General features: G+C 37.4%; 1 pseudogene; it reads right to left on the reverse strand.

Moving 5' to 3' along the window:
• Window positions 1–198: 198 nt before the first annotated feature.
• Window positions 199–21,079, reverse strand: LOC127424081 (tyrosine-protein kinase JAK2-like; annotated as a pseudogene).
• Between the last annotated feature and the right edge of the window lie 900 nt (window positions 21,080–21,979).

The raw sequence follows: 21,979 nt of genomic DNA on the forward strand, positions 1-21,979 counted from the left end.
GCTTCTTTTAACCATACTATAGCGGACACTTTATTTCAGTTAGATTTACTAACTGTCTTTATATGAGCTTCATTATAAAAACACAGGAACAACAGACAGGTCTGAACTGATATGGATCATGCATTTAATGACAAAATAAAACCACTGAAACAAAAGTAATGCAAATGACAACTATAACCATATCTTTGCTATAACAGATGAAATCCTATGTATTTTATGAAACACATTTTTAAATTGCTAATATACAAGCAGCAGAGGATTTAAAGGGATAGTTTGCCTAAAAATGAAAATTGATTCATTATTTTCTCTCCCTCGTTTTGTTCTAAACTAATATGACTTTCATTTTGGTACACATAGGGAGAAATTTAGAAGAAAAAAAAAATCTGTTTTGCAGGACATTTTTGGGTGAACTGTCCATTTAAGTGGTTATATGATTTGAAATCCTTCAGAATACATAACTGAATAACATCATACTGTAATAAGTCTTGAAAATACTCAATTATTTGTCAGCTATATGTGTGCTGAAATACTGTGATCTGTGCAGGCTAACTCTGACATCACCCTTTAGATCCCCCTCTCTCTCCTCTAACAGAATATTCTCAATCAGGTCCTGTAGAGAGGAGAAGCTGGGTCTGTCCTTGCTGTTGAACTCCCAACAACACATCATGATGTTGTTCACCTGGAGAGAAAAAACAAACAAAAACATGTTTCTTATCACATGTATTTTCCAAATTTTAATCCTTATTTCATTTTTTTCCATATTTTATCAGCAGTCAGTAGATATCTACTTTTACCAAAGAATCGGTTACATTGCTCCTTGAACTAAAATAAAAAGTAGAACTGAAGGCAGATTATACAGCATATATGTAAAAAATCTAAATTTTTCAAACAGTCCAATTGGCTACCTTGACTTATACAGCTTTGCATTAAAATGGAAGTTTGTCTTTGCCTTTACCTTTGGTGGACACTGAGATGGTGCTGGTAACCTCCAGTTATCCTTAAAAAGATGAAGCTGGATGGCCATGGATGGACTCTGGATGTAACTTCCTATCTTCTGGATACACAACTGCATGAAATAATTTAAAATAAAACAGTTTTATAAAGTTAATACACAACCATTTAAAATAATTTCTTACCTGGTAAAGTTACTTGCTTGAGCTTGAACGGAAGAAAAATGTCATACTGATTTGGAATATGAGGTGAGACAATTTTGATTTTGGGTTGAACTAACCCTTTTAGTGATTTTTATTTTGTATGAGTTGAAGGTCATGGTACTAATTATTCATCCATTACCTCACCTGTGAGTGTACCCCTTTGCAGAACCATGATTTTACTCACCCTTTTGGGGTTGCGACTGATATCACAGTATGAGAACAAGCTCATGTAGAACAATGCCAAACTCCATAAATCTGACTTGTGGGAGAATTTCAGTTCTGATATAGATTCAGGTGCATACCTGAATAGGAATGGACATACTGTATAAAGCTTAACAGATATGTCAAGTAACTGATGCAATCTTGTGATTTTACAAGAAGGAATTTTTCAGAACTCTTTTTTTGACAAAATTCTCCTGTGACTAAATAAGTAAACACAACATGACTGTTTGGTAACACTTTGCAATAAGGTTCCATTTGGTTAACAGGAACTAACAGCGAACAATACTTTTACAGCATTTATTAAACTAACGTTAACACAGATTAATAAATGCTGTAAAAATATATATTGTTTATTTTTTGTTCATGAAACCCAATGCATTAATGTTAATGAATCAAACCTTTTTGTAAAGTGTTACCAACTGTATAATAGAATGAAATCTTAACTTAGTTGGTTCTAACACATTAATTGTTAATTGGCATTAATTTTTAGAGCATACAAATTAGGCGCTATGTTCCCTTCATGGTAAAATGCTTGCTTTTTGTTATGTCTGCATCAATATGCTAGTATAACACTGATTATATGCATTTTCTTCTAGGAACAGACGCAACACCACGAGCATGGGGAAAACAACTTGTTCTTCCTTTTATTGCTTGTCAGCGTCAGCCCAACAACATGCAGCCTGGAGCGCCCTCCAGTGGCAACAGGTATGAATTAACCCAATAACGTCACATTTTCTCCCCTCTTAATCAAATTCCCATAAATCCAAATTTATAGAAACACAGGGAATTCAACTTAAAGTATGGCAATAACGTGATCACTTAATGTAACTGAACACTATTAGTTGGTGTCACTCCAAATAAATGCAAACTCAGTTATGAGGTACACAACACAGATCAAACACATTCCTATAAATATATATATTTTTTTTGCTCTCTCTCTTTTTTTTTTTTTAATTACCCAAACCTTAAATGTCCCCACTCAAAAACATTTTATAAATTAAGTCTATTAGGTGGTTTGCCGATCCGAACAGGAAACCTCCTAACACTTTGAGAAGATGAAATGGATGAATCCGAGAGCTTTGTTTCACCTTGGTCAGAAGCACACATATTTGGTTCACTGACCGGCAAAGACAGTTCCTGTCCAGCATTGTCTGGTGTCTGCGATGGAATGTCCACTGATTGAGGTAATTCGGTGGCTTTGGAAATTTCAGGATGACAGTCTAACATTTGATCTGCATTTCTTTTCCAGAGTTGCGAATTTCCCACCTCTACAGTATAGGACACTGGTCCTGTCTGAGAGGAAACAGTAGCAGTTTTCCACTTTTCCTCTCCGCACCGATAATCCCGGACCAGCACTGAGTCACCAACATCAAACTCTCTGTGTTGTGAGTGAACAGACCGGTAAGAACACTGGGCCCTTTGTGCCTGATCAACAGCATTAGCCACACTAGTTTTCAGTAAGTCCAAGTGTGTTCGCAATTTACGATGTAAGGACAGCATAGCAGGGGTTTCTCTTGTTGTGCTGTGTGGGGTATTTCTGTACTGTAGCAAGAAGGCATCCAGTCTTCTTGCTACAGGAGGATTTCAGAGAATGTTTAAATATCTGCACAAAGCGTTCCGCCAGACCATTTGTGGCAGGGTGGAATGGGGCAGAGTGCACATGTTTCACACCATTAGCTTTTAGAAAAGAGCCAAACTCATCTGACGTAAATTGTGGGCCATTGTCGCTTACCAGAGTTTCAGGTTTGCCATAACGACTGAATAAGCCTCTCAGTACTTGAATGGTCTTAGACGATGTTGTGGAATCCATCACGTGGACTTCTGGCCATTTTGAGTGAGCATCGACAACCACCAGGAACATCCGCCCCTCAAATGGACCAGCAAAGTCGATGTGAATATGTTGCCAAGGAGCTCAGGGCCATGGATGGAGTGGCTTTACTAGGGCTGAGGATGGTAGTAAGTGGACGGTGGTCGGTCAGTAAGGTAAAACGGCATCCATAAAGGTATGAAATTTTATGACTCCAAAAATGATTCCTCCTACCCCGTAGGGTGAAGCATCACAAGCTAAACTATCTGGGAGTCTTTGATCATAGTAAGTGAGTACACTCGAGGTCAACAACTGAGCTTTGGCCTCCTGGAAAGATTTCTCGCACTCCGGAGACCAGTTCCATTTTATGTCCTTATGCAACATTGCATTTAATGGATGAAGAATTGTAGCCAGGTTCGGAACAAATCTTGCATAATAATTTACCAGTCCCAGAAAAGATCGAAGCTGGCTAACATTAACTGGAGCTGGCGCCTCTGCAATAGCACGCAGCTTTCTGGAGACTTGTGGAGCCCTGCTGCGTCAATCACATGTCCCAGATACTTCAGCGAACTCTTGAAAAACTCACTTTTCTCCGGTTTCACGCGAAGGCCAAACTTCTCCAGCCTACTCAGTACCGCCTCCAGGTTTGTCAGTCAAATTATCGCCAAACTCAGTGTTCTGCTAATCTCTTTAACACAGCCACATACTGAGCGATACTTTCACCCTCTGCTTGATTTCGTTTGTGAAATCGGAATCTCTCTACGATCACAATGGGCTTGGGGGTAAAATGTGCTTGCAGTGTGTTCACAATTTCATCATACTTCATAGCCCCAGGCTTAACCGGTGCAATGAGACTGCGTAAGAGTCCATACGTTGATGCCCCCACGACACTGAGAAACACTGATACTCTTTTCTCATCACTGATGCCGTTCGCCTCCACAAAATGCTCAAATCGTTCTATATACACTACTGGTCAAAAGTTTTGAAACACTTACTCATTCTTTATTATCATTTTTTTCACATTTTAGAATAATAGTAAAGTCATCAAAACTGTGGAATAACATAAATGGAAATGAATAAATGTTAACATAACATAAATGTTGTGACTAAACAAAATCCAAAATAAATCAAAACTGTGTTATATTTTAGCAAAGTAGTCACCCTTCGCCTAGAATTTGCAGACATGTACTCTTGACATTTTCTCAACCAACTTCTTGAGGTATCACCCTGGGATGCTTTTTGAACAGTATTGAAGGAGTTCCCATCTATGTTGGGCACTTATTGGCTGCTTTTCTTTATTATTTGGTCCAAGTCATCAATTTCAAAGACTTTTTTTATTTTATTATTATTAAATTTGAGTTTTATAATGAAATAAATTAATATGGTGTCACAATTTTATTTTTGTCTACAAAACTCATTTCATACATTTAAGCATATGCCTTCAGATCAAAAGAATTTTAAGATCTTGAGAAACATTTCAGTCAAGTGTTTCAAAACTTTTGACCGGTAGTGTACGTGGACCATTGTTCCCTCGCTTCATCGAATGCTTCGACATGTCCGACATGTCCATGTCCACTTTTCATTTTATTTATTTCTGTAAAATGTGTTGTCTGCCTGAAATCTATAGAGATAGATAACATTTTCACTAGAAAATGGGGCTTTCTCCTGGCTGTGTGACATGGTAGTACTCTTTGTCCACTGGTATGAACTTTGTCAGCAAAGTCAGCAATTTTCAGCAGAGTGTCACTGGCCACTAGAATATTCCGGGCAGCCAGATCCCGGTGAACATATCGCATGCTTTGCAAGTACTCCATTCCCTACAGAATTTTTTTCCCCCAGTACTCATATGACAAGACTGTTTCATATGTATATATGAATATACATGTATATTGTGCATTAGTTCATTTGAGCATAATATTTTACAGAACATAGTCACCACTCAAAATTGTGTGATGTGCATGTAGCCTGTTTGTACCTTACAGATCTGTGAGGCAAACAGCAACAGACTTCGACTGCATAGGTTCTGTCTGTTTTTCTCCATATATCCAATCAGACTGCCGTATGGAAGGTACTCCATCACCAGTCTTGTGCTGAGTCGACCTGGAAGAAATAAGGAACTTTCACAAAGGGCAGACTGTACTGTTTGGAAATTGATCTGTAATCATCAAGTTTATTTAAATAAATATAAGACATAAAGTAAGGGAAGAGATGGTAGAGTCTGACCTGCACTATAGCAGATGCCCTTGTATTTGACAATGTAGTCACAGTGCAGGGAGCTGATCGTCTGGATCTCTCTCTGGAAGTCTGCCGTGTTGGCTTGTTTGTTAGACTGCAGTTTTTAACAACTATCAGATCTCCAGTGTTATCACCCCATGGATCATAACAACAAAGCTCCACACTGCCAAAATTACCCTAAACACATGCATATACAAAAAACATGCAGTAAGTGTGACACTGCATAATCATGTTTTTTTTTTTTTTTACTTTCTGTTTTGGACTCACTTAAGCCACACTTAAAAATGGATGAATTAGATTTTTTTTTTTTGTTTTTTTTGGTCGTATAAAAATATCAGGGGCTCAAGTTCACTGCGGTGACTAATCACAGGAGTAGTTCACTTAATTACACAATTCACTGTAGTTAATTACACAGCATATCTATTTTTTTTTTTTTATCATTTAATACCCAACAATCTTATTTATGTGAAACATATTGCTTGAAACGTGTGCTTGTGCTATTTTTCTTAAACATCCTGCTGTTGCTTTCTGACCACATTTGGTCTTCTCCCGAAACTATCGCTCTAGGGGAGTGTCCCAGTCGCATGAAGGATCTCATAATCTATAGAATAAGGATTAGAACTGCCATGATGGCTGAAAAGCACATCCCCATATGTACTGTATACTGTATATTTACTATATGCATGCAACTGTAGGCTATATATATATATATATATATATATATATATATATATATATATATATATATATATATATATATATACACACACACATATTCAACTGAATTCAACATATAATAATAATAATAATTAACTTGTTATTTTATTAATAATATACACAAAACCCTGCCATCAGCAACCTGGCACGTCATATGTTTATGATCAGATTTTGGAACAGAGACTGTCAGTTTCAACGTGCTGTAAGTAATGCATTTCTCATGAAAGTTTCCTACTTTTAGATTATTTTGAACAGCAAAGACCAGTTTGGCACATAGAGGAAGACATGAGATGACATAAGGGTGAGTAAATGAGAGAATTGTCATTTTTGGGTGAACTAATCCTTCAACACTTAATTTATCGTACCTGATGTGATGAGGCTGTTTAGTTGGCAGATGATGCTCCTGCAGGACGGTCTGAGCTCTGGCTGGTACTGCATGAGTGATGAGGTCGGCCAGCTCAGTCCACTCCAGCGCAGGCAGGTTTGAGAAGCGCTCATAGAACTGCTGCTTCTGAATACAAAGCAGGACAGCAGGAGTTCAGCAACTATTTGGTGTTTGTTTGACACTGAATCTTGCTTACAGCTACTTATGTATGTGCACTTCTTCTCTACACTGACAAACATACCATGTATTGACTCTACCATGACAGTAATACCATCTTGCTATTCTTTGGAAATACTATGGTAAACATACAGCACTATGGTATGTCTCAAAGATATACAATTTGATACCATCACTACACCATCACAGAGATTTAGGGCATGTGTACCTGTCACATTTTGTGTATAAGTGGTTGTGTAAAACATTTATCTTTTTCTCTTAAAGGGATAGTTCACCCAAAATCTCATCATTTACTCACCCTCATGCTATCCCATGTGTATGACTTTCTCTCTTCTGCTGAACACAAAGATTTTTAGAAAAATGTCTCAGCTCTGTAGGTCCATACAATGCAAGTCAATGGTGGCCATAAATCTGAATATCCAAAAAGCACATAAAGGCAGCATAAGTAATCCAGAAGATTCCAGTGGTTAAATCTACATCTTCTGAAGCGATGCCATAGGTGTGGGTGAGAAACAGATCAATATTTAATTCCTTTTTTACAGTAAGTTTCCTTTGACCAGCCCCAACCAGTAGGTGGCAATATGCATGAAGAATGTGAATCACCAAAAAACAAAAGAATGTGGAAGTGGAAGTGAAATTGGACTTAAATATGAATCTGTTTCTCACCCACACCTATCGTATCACTTCAGAAGATATGGATTTAACCACTTGAGTCTTATGAAATACTTTTATGCTGACTTTGTCATTTTTGGAGATTCAAAATTTGGGACCACCATTCACTTGCATTGATTGGACTACTATTCTTCATCTGTGTTCTGCAGAAGAAAAAAAGTCATACACATCTGGGATGGCATGAGGGTGAGCAAATTATGATACATTTTTCATTTTTGGTTGAACTATCCCTTTGAGGAATGCTTCCTGTGAAATTATGGTCATATGGCGGATCCTATATTCACAAAGGGTGTCTATACTTGTGTGAGGTCCAGGCCCTGCAATGGAGCTTCTCCACCACTGAAAACTCCCACAGAGTCGTTCCAAAGCTCCACTTGTCACACTCCAGCTCTATCTCAAGTGTTTCGAGCACCTCTGGGGCGACCCATGGAATTCTGTCCAAAACCACTGTATTCACAGAAATGTGCAATTAGTGGCATTCTCTCTTATCATGTTTTGGTGTAATATTAATATAGCCTACAATCCCTATTTTGTTTCCTAATGAAAAACTATACTTTCCCGTAAAGGCAAAACGTATTGACTAAACATTTTTTAAAAATTGTGTTGTGATTGAAATCGGCCGTCTCAACCATAAATGTCATTTTCATAATCCAGCAGGCCAGTAGGAGGGAGATGAAGCTCCCATTAGTCTGTCACCCCTCCACCATTCTGAATCTGACTGAAGAGAGTGAGATCTCAGCACAACAGTTGGTAAGTGTGACACCCTCGGCCAAAATTGAGTTGGCTACTGAGACGCCAGCTTTACACTATGATATGTCCAGTGACAGACGGGTTTGGCTCAACAATGCTCAGATTCGGAGAAAGAGTGAGACTATTTTATAATCCACATTTGGCTGGACAATGAAAAGGCTTTGAAGCAATTTTTTGCAGTTTCAGTGTTGCCGTAGTTTCTACATTTTGGTTTTTTTAGGACAGTATAATCTTCATATTCTATTCTTGAAGTCATCAGACTTCTAACTACCAACAACTAAGAATAAGGCTGGATTCGTGCTTCCATTGTAAATGTTTTAACATTCAATCTTTTGATACAGATAATTAATTACCTTCTCTGCCCAGCATGACCATGCTGATGCCTGGGTCACTAAGTTTAACAAAGGGTGAGTTATCAGAGGAAGGGTCACCCTCTCTGGCCAAAAGCAGATTCTTTGCACAAATATTCCCATGAGTAATATTCTTTCCTCCTGCACATAGCACACAAGAAAAATAATTTCACCACTGGTTAAACATAGTAATATATTTGTTTGTTTGTTGGCTATTCATCATAGGGCTGGGTAAAACTATTGATTTTACATTTAATTATGATGTTCATTTGAACAATCTTGATATCGATTCTTAAATCCCAAGATCAGTCTTTTACTTTTTACTTCAAAGTTTACCTTGTGCATAGTTTGGGCCTTGTTGTTAATTTGTAAAATTAATATTGTCGTATTAGAAAGTTAGAAGGTCCCCTATATTATTTAACAGCATTAGCTGAGAGAGAAATTATGTCATACAGATTGTAAGCAAAATGGTCATTGTAACTGAAAAATACCCCAATGGATCATGCAGCGTCGAATCAGTCGGAAATTGGAATTGAGAGCTTGTGAATCGGAATTGAATCAAATTGGGAAATCGGTATCGATACCCAGCCCTAATTGACAGTGAGCCTTGGGAGGGACAAGAATCATAAGAAAGTAAAGAGAAGTAGTTCGAAATAGTAATGTTACAGTTTATATTTACAGTGCTGTGAAAATACAGTATAAGGACATACTGTGCAGATATTGGATTGGCATTTCACCAGTGTTTATAGATAAAAGGCAACGTAGATTAACAAATGCACTGTTAACAAAACTCCTGCACCATGATGTCTGGGGGAGGACACTTCACATGTACTTTGACTGGCAAACTGCATCACTAACGGCACTCCAAACCCATTCAGAGTTCAAGAAAATTTAAAGAGCTCTCTCTACTAAGGTCATTGCATAAATTTGCTCTTTTGTGTTTAGACATTCATTAAAGATTATATCTGAAGCACCAGTGTCCTGAAAAGTTCTTTAACTTCAAAAGATACGTGAGTTTTAAAGAAAACACGTACTTTTGGATTTGTGCACACTGATGCCATAGACCAGGAGAAGGTGCTTGTGGGAAATTTGACTCATCAAACTGGCTGTCTGAAAAAAAGACTTGAAAACAGCAGCGAGACAAAACCAATAAACACACAACTAAAAGAAATCTCCTTGTCCTTCATTATTAACAATTGCTCTTTGTCATTGTTGAACCATCTAGTTTGCCTGTTGTCACCTTTCAGGGCAGGTTTGTTAACAACACATAATACAATGGTAAGCACAAGGAAATAAACTTGAGACATTTGTAGTTTCAGGCTTCTATTTCTTTAGGCTTTATCTTCAAATATATGTGACAGTCAAACAGAACATCATTGCCATGGAGAATGTTGAAATTCCCATTAACTGACAAGCTTTGACAAAGTAGATGTTTAAGTAATGATTTTGCAGTACGCGTCTCTTTGGGCTTGATTTGCAACTCTCCAATGTATGTTCTAAGATTAAAAACACACCTCCCAGCAGTTTTTATGATTTGCATCCAGAACTTTCAGAAGGACTTCTGTGGATTGCGTCACCCCCTCCCGTAGGTCTGTCTTACTGCCTCTAAAGATATGCATGAAGGAACCTTGTCCTAGGCTATCTTTCTGTTGAAAGAGAAATTAAAAGCTGTTTGCCTTTAGAGACGCAGTTGTTTTGAGATTACACACGTTCGTTCATTATTTTATCATTATCTTTTCACCACCCTATAAGTAAATATGCAAACACCTATCACATATTTAATTAATACAGTACACATTCCTGGTGCTATTGTAAATAATTCATAATCGGTGCATGATATTCCAAAGAAAAGAAAATTGTCTTTTAATCTTTAATCATAGCACAACAACTTGCTTTTTCTCTGAAATGTTTTTCTTGTCTGCTGACACCATTCTGATGGTAATAATAGCCAAACATGTTTCAACCAATCGTCTCCATCGACATACAAATAACGTTTGTCTTTGTAATATTTTGCCAAATTAGGGCTGTCAATTTAATGCGTTAATTTCGTGCCATTAATTAAATGAAAAAAGTGTTAAAAAATTAACGCAATTAACAATGTCCCCGTCCTGTACATAAATTCCACAGTAAGGGATGTTTCTACCATCGAAGCTTGATGTACCACCTTGATGCAGTGGGGGGCAGTCAGCGCGCCAGCTGTACAGGTGATATGACTCATCAAACTAACAAGCAGGCAGTATATAGCCTTCCATAGATGCGCTTTTGCGCTTGAAGACAGCTGGACAGAGCACAACAGAATGTAGGGATTGAGACTTTTGAGGTTTCGAGGTTTTTCAAAGTTGCAATTTATGTTTAACTTGACTGAGACACAACACAACCAAAGTGAGACACTTAAGTGTCAGTTTGATGCATGAGTACAACGATTAAAAATAGAAAAAATAAAATAACACAGGAGAGGGAAGTAGGCCAATAACTGGGCTATGTTCCAAAATATGAAACTAAAACGAACAATATGTTTTACTTAAAAGCTACTTTTTGTATTGTCTAAATGCTTAACTTGTCTGTTGCCACAATATACTGTATATATGCATATGATTTAATGTCTTTGAATTATCTGAATTATAATATTTGTTATATATATTTGTAATTATTTTAATTATTATATTCTAAAAAATCCTTTATTTAGGGGCCTCAGTATATAGTGATATGTGGTTAATTATAAATTAGATTAATTATCTAATAAATTAGATTAAAAAAAAAATATCATTTGACAGCCCTATCCAATTTGATAAATTCCTCTTCCTCCATTTGGCTCCATTCTAATATGGAATGCACACTTTTCATATCAATTCCATATTGATAAAATAAATTAAAGTCCTATCTTACTTATTTTTGCAGTGAAAATCTTGTTTCACTAAGAAATACATCACTTTATGAAAGTAAAATGGGTTGTGTATGCCGTTTCAAATTGAATTGAAAGCAGATAGTGACAAGTAGATTTTGCTGTTGAAATAGTTGTTTTTGTGGTGACACCTAACAAATATGAATGAATATGTTACCTGAACCTGCTAATAAATGTTTATGTACACATGATCAGTGTGAACCTACCCAAGTGAGGTCCTCATGTTTAATTATATGGAACTGCATGTGGCTGGGTTTGTGTCTCTGTAGTAAGGGAGAACTGCTGTTATGAAGAATTATCGTGTTGGTAAGTTCTGCAATGGAGGACAATGAAGTTTAATTACACCACAATGAAAATGAATCCAACTAGAAAGACATTTGTTTATAAATAGAATTAAAAAAATATATATGTATATATCAACATGAGAGGAAAATAACAAGTGCAATAACAAATGACAGTTGTTTGAATATTTGTAAAATTAATTATAATAGAAGCTATTTCTGTTTATTATTATTATTATTATTGAATAATTAATTTTGAGTATTTGTTGGTCTTGTTCTTACATACTAAGCTGGAATCTTACTATTCATTTTATCACTATATTCTCTCTTTGGTTTATGCTATGCACTTTTTATTTATTTTAGTACAATTCATTGCATTTATATATTGTTTTATTCATAATATTTTATATAATAGTTTATTTTATTGTTAATGTCATGGCACTAACAATATCACTGTTTGTGAATTGGAATGTTGCATGTTTGAATCGTTTTCTGTCCTGTCCTTGTATGTCATTCCACCCAGTGGGGAGCCAAAGACAAATTTCCACGTGAGTGGACAATAAAGATTTATTTCAATAAAATTTGGTAAGCACATAATAAGCGGGATAAAGTCAGTCGGTCATTACCCCAAAATGTACCCTGATAGGGTGATCAAGAACCCAACGGATAAATGGATGAAATATTTGACCGCAGAATGCTACAACTGGCCAAGATCAGAATCAAGTATTCCATAGAGCAATCAAAAAGAAACTTCCTACAATAGAATTAAATTGACTTCTGCTTTTTAACTGGAGAAAGGACACATTTTACAGTTACACATTGTTACCTTTTGGTCTAGGTGGGCAGCACTTGCTCAGAGTGCTGGGATATCTGACATGAGAGGCGGTCTGAATGAAAGAACTCTGTGAGCTGTCTCAGACTAGAGAATGAGTTGTGGATCCCAGCCAGATTAAACTTCTCATTTTTCTCAATCAGACAGTCCTTGTAATCCATGCCCAGAGGGGTCTGTTGGAACAACCAAAAGATGAGAAATATAACACTGGTGTCTACTCATTAACAATGCAGCCAATCTAAAACTGATTAAAAATGAACAGGAGGAATTGCTGCATGCTGCATTGAGTAAGATCAGAGTTGGACAAAATTCGGAACTTAAAAATTGGTCCTTTTTAGCTTATGAGATGGAATTTAAATAGTATGACAGCAACAATAATTTACTGAATTGCAATTAAATTTTAACTAATCATGCCTAATTAGACTGGTGAGACTGGTACCTGTATGCAAACAGTAAGGAAGTACTTGTCAAATTCTTTGGCACTTTGACGCAACAGGAACATCCCATTTTTGGCTCCGGCTTTCTTAAGCTTGTGCACTGCAAATTCTGACCTTTAAAAACAACAACAACAAAAATGTTGTTTATCGCCTTATCATTTCCTTTCTAATTTTACCACGTGATTATGTACATGATAGGGCCATGGCAGTAATTCTGGATGTCCTTCAACAAGCTTGGTGGGGCCACCTCTGTGCAGAAATAGTGGGTTGAGTCTGTGGTCAGTCTAAAATATCCATAAACCAGAGAAACAAAGGAAAGAGCCTCTGTCAGGCAGTGAAACTCAGCCACCTATTAGTGGAAAGTGAATCAGAGACACAAAATTCAGGTTGAACTGTTATGTAAAGAAAGCAATTTAACAAAATAGTTCAGCTCATAACCACCAAGAAAAAAATGTTATACTACCAAGAGTTAAAGGTGCTATAAGCGATGTCTAATGATATGGCATGAAGAAAAAGTCACTATTACCTGACAGATATCGATGAAATAGGTGAAAAAAAAAAAAGAGATAGTAGTATAGAAGATTATGGGCCCTATTTTAAGAGTGCTAGTGCTTAGCTCAGTGCTATGCTTTAAGTCATAAGCACAAAGTCAATGGGCATGGCCATGAAGTTTTGGTATTTTCTTGCAAGCATGCGCTAAGTCTAGGCGCAAGTGGGTTTGGTGAAATTTCACATGCAAAACACTAATGGGCTGGGTCCAGTGCAATTTAATTCGGTGGTTCTTCTCTGGTTATTGCACCATCTGCGTCCTCTTATATAGTCCATTTCCTCAAGCTCCAGCAATTTAAATAAATACAGCACATTCAAAAGAAGTTGGTAGTGTAAATGGACTGTATGTAATTAATTAGAAGAATAGAAATATGGATTTGCTTCTTTTGTGCATTAACTGCGCCCTTGCTGAATGTCAGGCATACTATTTCTATGACAGTTACACACCTTTTATATGCATGAAAAATTTTATTCTCTTCAGGATTTAGATGTACAGTAGGCTCCATTAAATTGAGAAGAATGTAAGTATTATTAACCATACTGAACACGTGACACACCAATCATGGCTAGTGATTGTATCGTCCTTGGTTAGGCTGTGGATATTTGCACGCACATTACTTCCACCAGTCAATTTTTCTTTAAAAATTAAATTAATTTATATTTCTAATAATAATAATAATATTTCTAATTTCAAATTATGTTTCAAACTAAATTAAAATATAATTAAAATAATTAATTAATATAATAATATAAACAAATATAAACAATTCCCTAAATCTGAAAATGTTACCCGCTCCAACTTCTTCCACCGGCCTCTTTTTCAGTGACTTAAAAATCACTCTACAACAACAGGTGGTAAAATACCAATACAAATAAGATCATAAACTCAAATGTAAATGTAAACATAATAATAGGCTAATAATTGAAAAATAAACCATGACCAATAGACAAAAGTCATAAATTTTTGTTTCATAAAATGGTAATTGTCAGCGACATAATTTGATGTTCTACTATATTTTCAGAGTTCGGACATGAACTTTATTACTGCCTGCTGGTGGAACCTCCAAACAGCAAATGCAGGAAATGAATTTAGATATTGCGCTGAAAACAGACCTGCTTCTCAGATGTCTTAGCGCAATGACCTACCTTATTTCTCAGGAAAATAGAAAATTGTGCTTTGCTCCACTTCATTATCGTACAATACACCCACTGTTTGCACATACACCCACATATAGCGCAAACACTCCCACCCACGGCCACTTGCACTTTGCGCTGGCATGAAAATTGCACTTAGAATAAGTGCTTTCATGAAAATTTGAAAATACATTGCGCGTTGTGCTGTGCATAGCACACTCACAAAAATAGAGCCCTGTGTGTTTATACTGCAAAACAAATATTCTGTGTGTCAATACAGGGCCACTACCAGGCAACGGACATCCTGGCGTGTGATAGTTACCACCCTTTCTTCCAGTGGCATCTGCTCTTGACATAGACGCTTAATACTGATGTCTGTAATCTGAGGGAAATCACAGAATGTCTGCCAGTCCTGTAAATGATGCCAGAGAGCTTTTACATTAGTGCAAATTCTGCAGAGCATCTATTTTAAACCTAGCGCACACAACACAACTCAAGCTCGTCTCCTTTGATGTTTTGAGTAGGCAACTGGTCTGCAATTAGAAGTCTTAGATCAGTGGTTCTCATCTGGTTTTGCTTCGGGACCCAGATGTTACATTGGACATCAAGTGGCAAACCAAGTTAAAAATTTAAACTGAATTTAATGTAGCCTAGGTCGCATTTTCTTTTATGTCGCATTTTGTTTATGGTTTTCAAGTATAAGGGCATGTATCAAGTGACATTATTTTTGTTTGTTGTTGAAAGCCCTTACATTTACAATGCAACACAATATAAACACAAGTAAAAACATGGAAGGCTCCTCATTACTGTGGTTTACTTTTCATGTGGTTTACTTTTTTTAAACAATAATAATATTAAATTATAGTATTTGTTATGAAAAAATAGTAACCTAAACATATTTAGAAACTTTAGCTACAACTGCCACAATTGTAATAAAGGGTCTAATTGATTCTAATAGATTACTTAATGTGAAACTATAACATTTTTGTCAAAATATCAGTTACCATTACTACTGTAAAATCTTGCTTGAATTCAAATGGGTCGCATCAGTTTTGTGGTCTGCAGCGTGATATCGAGGGAAGCCCGGTGTGGTTCTGTAATGGTTCTGTGATGGCTCGTGCGAAAACCAGGCTTCAGTCGAACTCTGAAAATATTATGTTGCAGATGAGAAGCATATTTTCTGTGTATGAAGCACAGAACATAAGATAATCATAAAATTTGTCTTGGCAAAAAATTTAAATGGAGCAAGAACCATGGCATTGTTCTTTCCCTGCTGTCTGCAACTCAATCTGAACAGACCTGCAACCCACTTTTGGGTTGCAGCCAACCATACAAACACTGACTTAGATTGCATCCTGCGACTCGCTGTAACAAATGAGGCTGGTATTCATTCAGCCGACCACCAGAGGGAGCCCTCTCCCGAATACTAACATTGAACTGTTTCTTCTATGCTGACTTCCTGTTTGTACTACGTAAATAGCCATGCCTGTCTATTGTTACTTTGCAAAGTGTTGCCAGTTTCACTGCCTTACCAAGTGTTTTTCCCATTGCCTGTTTTCATTGTCTTCATGTTATGACCATTGTTCCTGCCTTATTGGATTACCGAATTTTGGAATACTTTTATGCTCTGTTGGTCTGGTTGGACTGATTACTTGATAACGACTACTTTGCCTGCTTCAATGATTACGTTTCTGCCCTGTGTTTTGGATTTGTTTGCTGTGTTTAATAAACGTTCTGCATATGGATTCTACCTTCGCCTCCATGTCGAGCCAATAAAAAAAAAGAGAAAGCGCAAATGGAGAGAAAGGCATTGGGAAGTAGAAGGAAAAAATAATTAGAAAATAAAATAAAAAAATCACCCACATCTCCCAAACCACTGTCTCAACATTATTTTCAGCAATTTTTTTACCCGTTTTCTGAAAACCAGTGAAATAACAGGCACGAGCCCTACTTTCATGTTGTTTGTTGACATGTTATCACTAATAAACTGCCACTTTACTATATGCGTGATTTTGGGAAGGAATGTTGGGACCGTAGTTTCAGTCTGGGACGAATGATCGTGTGGTGTATACATCATGTGTGGACTAACACGACAGAAAACAAAAGACTGTGTGTTGCAAAGCGCCAATTGCAAGTTGTGTAGCGTGTGCTTGGATTTACAGGTTTAGAACAACATAAGGGTGAGTATATAATGACAGGTTTTTAATTTTTGGGTGAACTATCCCTTTAAAGCAGTACGAACTTTAAAATATATTATACATACAGTACAGGCCTTATAGAAAGAGGTAACAAGTTCTCCATGGATTGTGCAGACCCACCTGGCCCTCTGTGGTTTGTATCTGAATCCCTTCCCTCTCCAGAGACTTAGACTGCTTTGACTCTCTGTTGCTCGCTCTGCTCTAACCATCCAGAGTGATGCAGACTGAAGCATTCATAACTGTAAGAGGGCTCCACTGCGCTCAACTATATCAGGTACTTTAGTTTCAGACTGCGTTCTCCAGCCAAGCAGCCGCCCAGCATCCTCAAGAAGCGCTTTAGAGTCTTGCGGATCTGATACCATGCCAGGCGACTCATACACTGTATGTCTTCTCTGTGTGTCTCTGGGAGACAGGACTTGTAGCTGGAATTTAATGGGATTTTTGGAGTGTTTAAAGGGATTGTTAACCCAAAAATGAAAATTCTGTCTCATTTACTCGGTTACCCTCTTGTTGTTCCAAATCTTTATGACTTTCTTCTGAGGAAAACAAAAGGAGATGTTAGACAGAATATTAGCCTCAGTCACATTACATTTCATTGCATCATTTTTTCAAACAATAAAAATGAATGATAATTGAGAGGCTGTCATTCTGCCATGTAACCAGTCCTGCTCAACCCGCTCCAAGTGGGATTCTAACCAGCATCTCCAGCATGGGAGGTGGGTGTGCTAACTAGGATGCTAAAGGCTACAGCCTCTAGTGTCAGTCGCTAGTGCACCTCTTGAGGCCAGGGGAGTGAGGTTTACATACTGCACAGCTACCTACCAGCTGGATCCCATTACACTCACCCCCCTAAACCATACTCCCATCTGGGTCACAGCATCACTGTAACAGGTCCTGCTTGACCCGCTCGAAGCAGGACTTGAACCAGAGTTTCTGGTATGGGAGGTGGGCGCGTTAACGAGGAGACTAAAGGCTACAGCCCCTAGCCTCAGGCACTAGTGCCACCAAGGGAGTGAGGTTTACACACTCCCGAGCTCCCCCAGGTGCACCATATTGATACCGAACTTAGTGCGGATAGCCGATCAGCATATTCTACTGCAGCCCAGAACCACTGAGCTCAAGCGATCTGCCAGACTCAGCCTCCCAGTAGCTTGAATTTCAGACGTTCATCCATCCATCCATCAGTCTGTTCACTCACTCCCCAACCTTTTATCCTTTTATTTTTCCTTCAGTGTTCATCCATCCATTCGCTCACTAGCCAACATTTTATCCTTTAATTTTTCCCTCAAATTTCATCCATCCAACCAGTTATCTATCTGTTCACTCACTCCTCAACCTTTTATCCTTTCATTTTTCCCTCAGTGTCATCCATCCATCTGTTCACTAACTCCCCATCCTTTTCTCCCAATTTGGAATGCCCAATTCCCACTACTTAGTAGGTCCTTGTGGTGGCGCGGTTACTCACCTCAATCCGGGTGGTGGAGGACAAGTCTCAGTTGCCTCCACTTCTGAGACCGTCAATCCGCACATCTTATCACATGGCTCATGTGCATGACACCGCGGAGTCTCACAGCATGTGGAGGCTCATGCTACTCTCTGCGATCCACGCACAAATTACCACGCACCCCACTGAGAGCGAGAACCCCTAATCGCAACCACGAGGAGGTTACCCCATGTGACTTTACTCTAGCAACCGGGCCAGTTTGGTTGCTTAGGAGACCTGGCTGGAGTCCCTCAGCACGCCCTGGATTCGCGATGCTTTTGGGAAATGAGGCCCAGGTCACTCTTGTAAAAGAGATTTAAATCTCAATGGAACTAATCTGGTTAAATAAAGGTTCAATAAAAATTCATCCATCCATCCACTCCCAACCTTTAATCCTTTAATTTTTCCCTCAATGTTCTTCCTTCCATCCATCCATCCCTTCACTCACTCCCAACCTTTATCCTTTCATTTTTCCTAATGTTCATCCATCCATTCATCCATCTATCCATCCATCTGTTCACTAACTCCCATCCTTTTATCCTTTCATTTTCCCCTCAATGTTCTTCCATTCATCCATCCTTTCACTCACTCCCAACCTTTTATCCTTTAATTGTTCCCAACATCCATCCATCCATCCATCCATCTATCTATCTGTTCACTAATTCCCCATCCTTTTATCCTTAATTCCCCCTCAGTTTTCATCCATCCATCCATCTCCCTAATCTTTTATCCTTTTATTTCTCCCTCAACATCCAGCCATCCTTTCTTTGTGTTTTGTTGTCTTTACCTTGTGGTCCTACAGATATCTCCAAGGCTCTGGTTTCACTCTTTGGCTATATGCCACAGATCCAGGACAGCCATACCCAAACATTCCTGCTGCACACTCAGAGCAGGAGAAATCCCACCACATCCAGAAACAAAATCACTGCGGGACTGAAACAAGATGATAATGTTAGAGAGAAATTTAAGTGATCTTAAACAGCCAGGCCAATGGTTTTGTTATGTCACCCTTTTACAGTAAAAGCCAGTAAGCGTTTTCCTAGAAATGTAAAGAACATCTGAATGTGAATCACACTGACATTATGCCCTATCAACAGGATGGAATTTTTTAAAACAACAGTGGTCTGTATATAAAGCACCACCAATTCAAGACATATATACATATACTGTACTGGGTGTACAATTAATATTCACATACAGTACTGTATGGCCTTCAAAAAACATTTTATTGCCTTTAGAAAACACATTACGTTATAGTGATATCTGTACCTGAGCAAAAAGATAGTCAATGACGCTGTAGTCTAGCACAGCACAGATTCGTCCTCTGCTGAGGCTAAAGCGGTATGAAGCTCTAGACCCTTGACCGAACCAGCTTGAGAAGAAAAATCTTTGACAGAGCATAAACACAAAGAGAAAATATTTACAACAGGGTCTCAAACACCTGGATAGTTTCATACGGCCCCTCAAGTGTTAATTTCTGGCCTGAGAATCAATTTACACTTTGTGTTTTGACTCTTGATAATATTGCATAATTTTCTTAAGGATTTTTAAACATATTTTTAAACAGTAGCCTAATATACATACATTTTTCAACATGGCTCATTACAGGCCCCAAACACAAATGTAAACATGCAATAGATCTTAGGTCAGGGTACGCGCAATATTGAATTTTACACTGATGAAAACCACTTACATTCAATGGCATGCAGTATATAAAGGGTCTTAGATCACATCTAATTAATGTTTTCTGGAGTTCTTTTGTCAACTGAATTTATTTGTATTTATTTTTTGATTTTTTGTAAAAGATTTATTTTCAATGTTTGTCGGCTGAACATTCAACACCAAAAAAATAAATACAAATAAATAACTCTGCCTATATATCTTTATATAACTTAAAATTCTTGATTGTAATATTGTTTGTATTTTTTGCAATTGTTCAACGGGCCCAATGGAGAACTCTTCCTGGCTAGTGGCCCCCAGGTAATTTGAGACCCCTGATTTACAATCACAGAAATCTTTCTGTTTCCATCAGTTTATCAAATAAGTATTCAGTTGCTTCTCTGTACGTAACAGTAGGAAATGTGTGTACACTTGTATTGAGTTTTCCTTGAATAAAATGTATGGTTATTACAGCGGTTTTACCTCATTCTGTAGTGAACAGTGATGGTTTCTTCACTCTTAAAAATGTGAGTTGGTGGATACCAATATGAAAGGTCCTCTGATGCCAGAGCAAACAGGCTGTGGAAGACAGGAAGAATACCTAAAAATAGAAATATCCCATTCAAATTATTATGATATGATTGGTGCCTTAGAAACCTAGACCAAATAAGCAGATAATTGCATCATCTAAATTAAGTGTATTTTCTGTGCTTTAGTCATGGGTGCATCATAAAAAAGTGAGGCCTTGACCAAGGTTTAAAGCAAAGGTTATCAGCTTTACTTTTGCAACACTTGATGATTAAAAAACTCTTTTAAGAGCTTTGTAGATGTTTTAAAGGAAGTAGATAACTGATAAAAAAGGGTTTACATATGTAAACAGTTTGAGGATGTATGACTTATTACCTGTTAACAGTCATCACATTCTTCTAAGCTAATTAAATTATTAAAAGAATGTGTTGTCTTCAGTTATAATAAGAATACGATTACATAATAATAACATCCTCTTAAGCTTGTTAATGTCTTACCACTGGCTTTAGCAGCAAGCACACACACTCTCTGCAGTGATGTGTCCAATGGTAATAGTGAGGGTGGGCTTTGATGTTAAGGTGGTTCTGTGGTACAGGTGCCAGGTACAAGTATACACACACACACACACACACACACGCACACACATTTACACAGTGTAATGGAATGTTATTTTTGGTCATGTATACATAAAGTAAATCATGAGGTTAGAAGCAGTAAAAAAATATAAATTAATAAGCTAAATAAAGGAAGAAAATATGTCATCAAACATTACAAGAGTGGTTTGTTTGGGGCATTATTAACATTGTGCTATAACTGTACTATATGACTGTTAACAGCACAGATTGGAACTATGGTGGTCATACCCTTGCCTTGATCAAAGTGAGAGCTCATTCGTGATCTGTATTTTCTGTAACAAACAAAGTCATGAGTGTTTTCCCATGTAGAGCTCTCAACTAAGTCACTTTCCAATATTAAGCAAAAGCAAATGATTTGAAATTAAGGATTTTAATGCAATAACAGTTTAATTTGATTTTAAAGATGCCATTGCTTTTTAAACACTGTAGTTAGACATTCTTTTATAGAAACACACTTATCTATGAGTATTAAAACGATAATACAGACTAAACAAACTAAACAAGGACTGTCCCAATGTCGCAATCAAAATCTATATTCTAATGGTGGTCACATGACTTCCATGGGCATATGCACTGGAATGGCAAAGGTTACAAGTTATATTACATAGTACGATTTTAATAAAGAGAACTGAAATCTGTTACCTGATGTTATTTAAGAAAATATACCGATGATTTGTTCATGTTGATGAGCTGTGTATATTCAGTCAGGCTATGATGTTGTGAGCTTCTGGTGGGAGGGATCAAATGAGGTTTCCGGCAAGAGACAAACCACAGTAGCACATCATTTCCAGACTGCTTTAAGAACAATACCATTTAACATTTCTTTAAAAGTTGGCATCCTCTTGCATTTCAGTGTAAATTGATACGAGGGC

The sequence above is a fragment of the Myxocyprinus asiaticus genome, chromosome 33, assembly GCF_019703515.2.
Source record: "Myxocyprinus asiaticus isolate MX2 ecotype Aquarium Trade chromosome 33, UBuf_Myxa_2, whole genome shotgun sequence".
NCBI classification, from domain to species: domain Eukaryota; kingdom Metazoa; phylum Chordata; class Actinopteri; order Cypriniformes; family Catostomidae; genus Myxocyprinus; species Myxocyprinus asiaticus.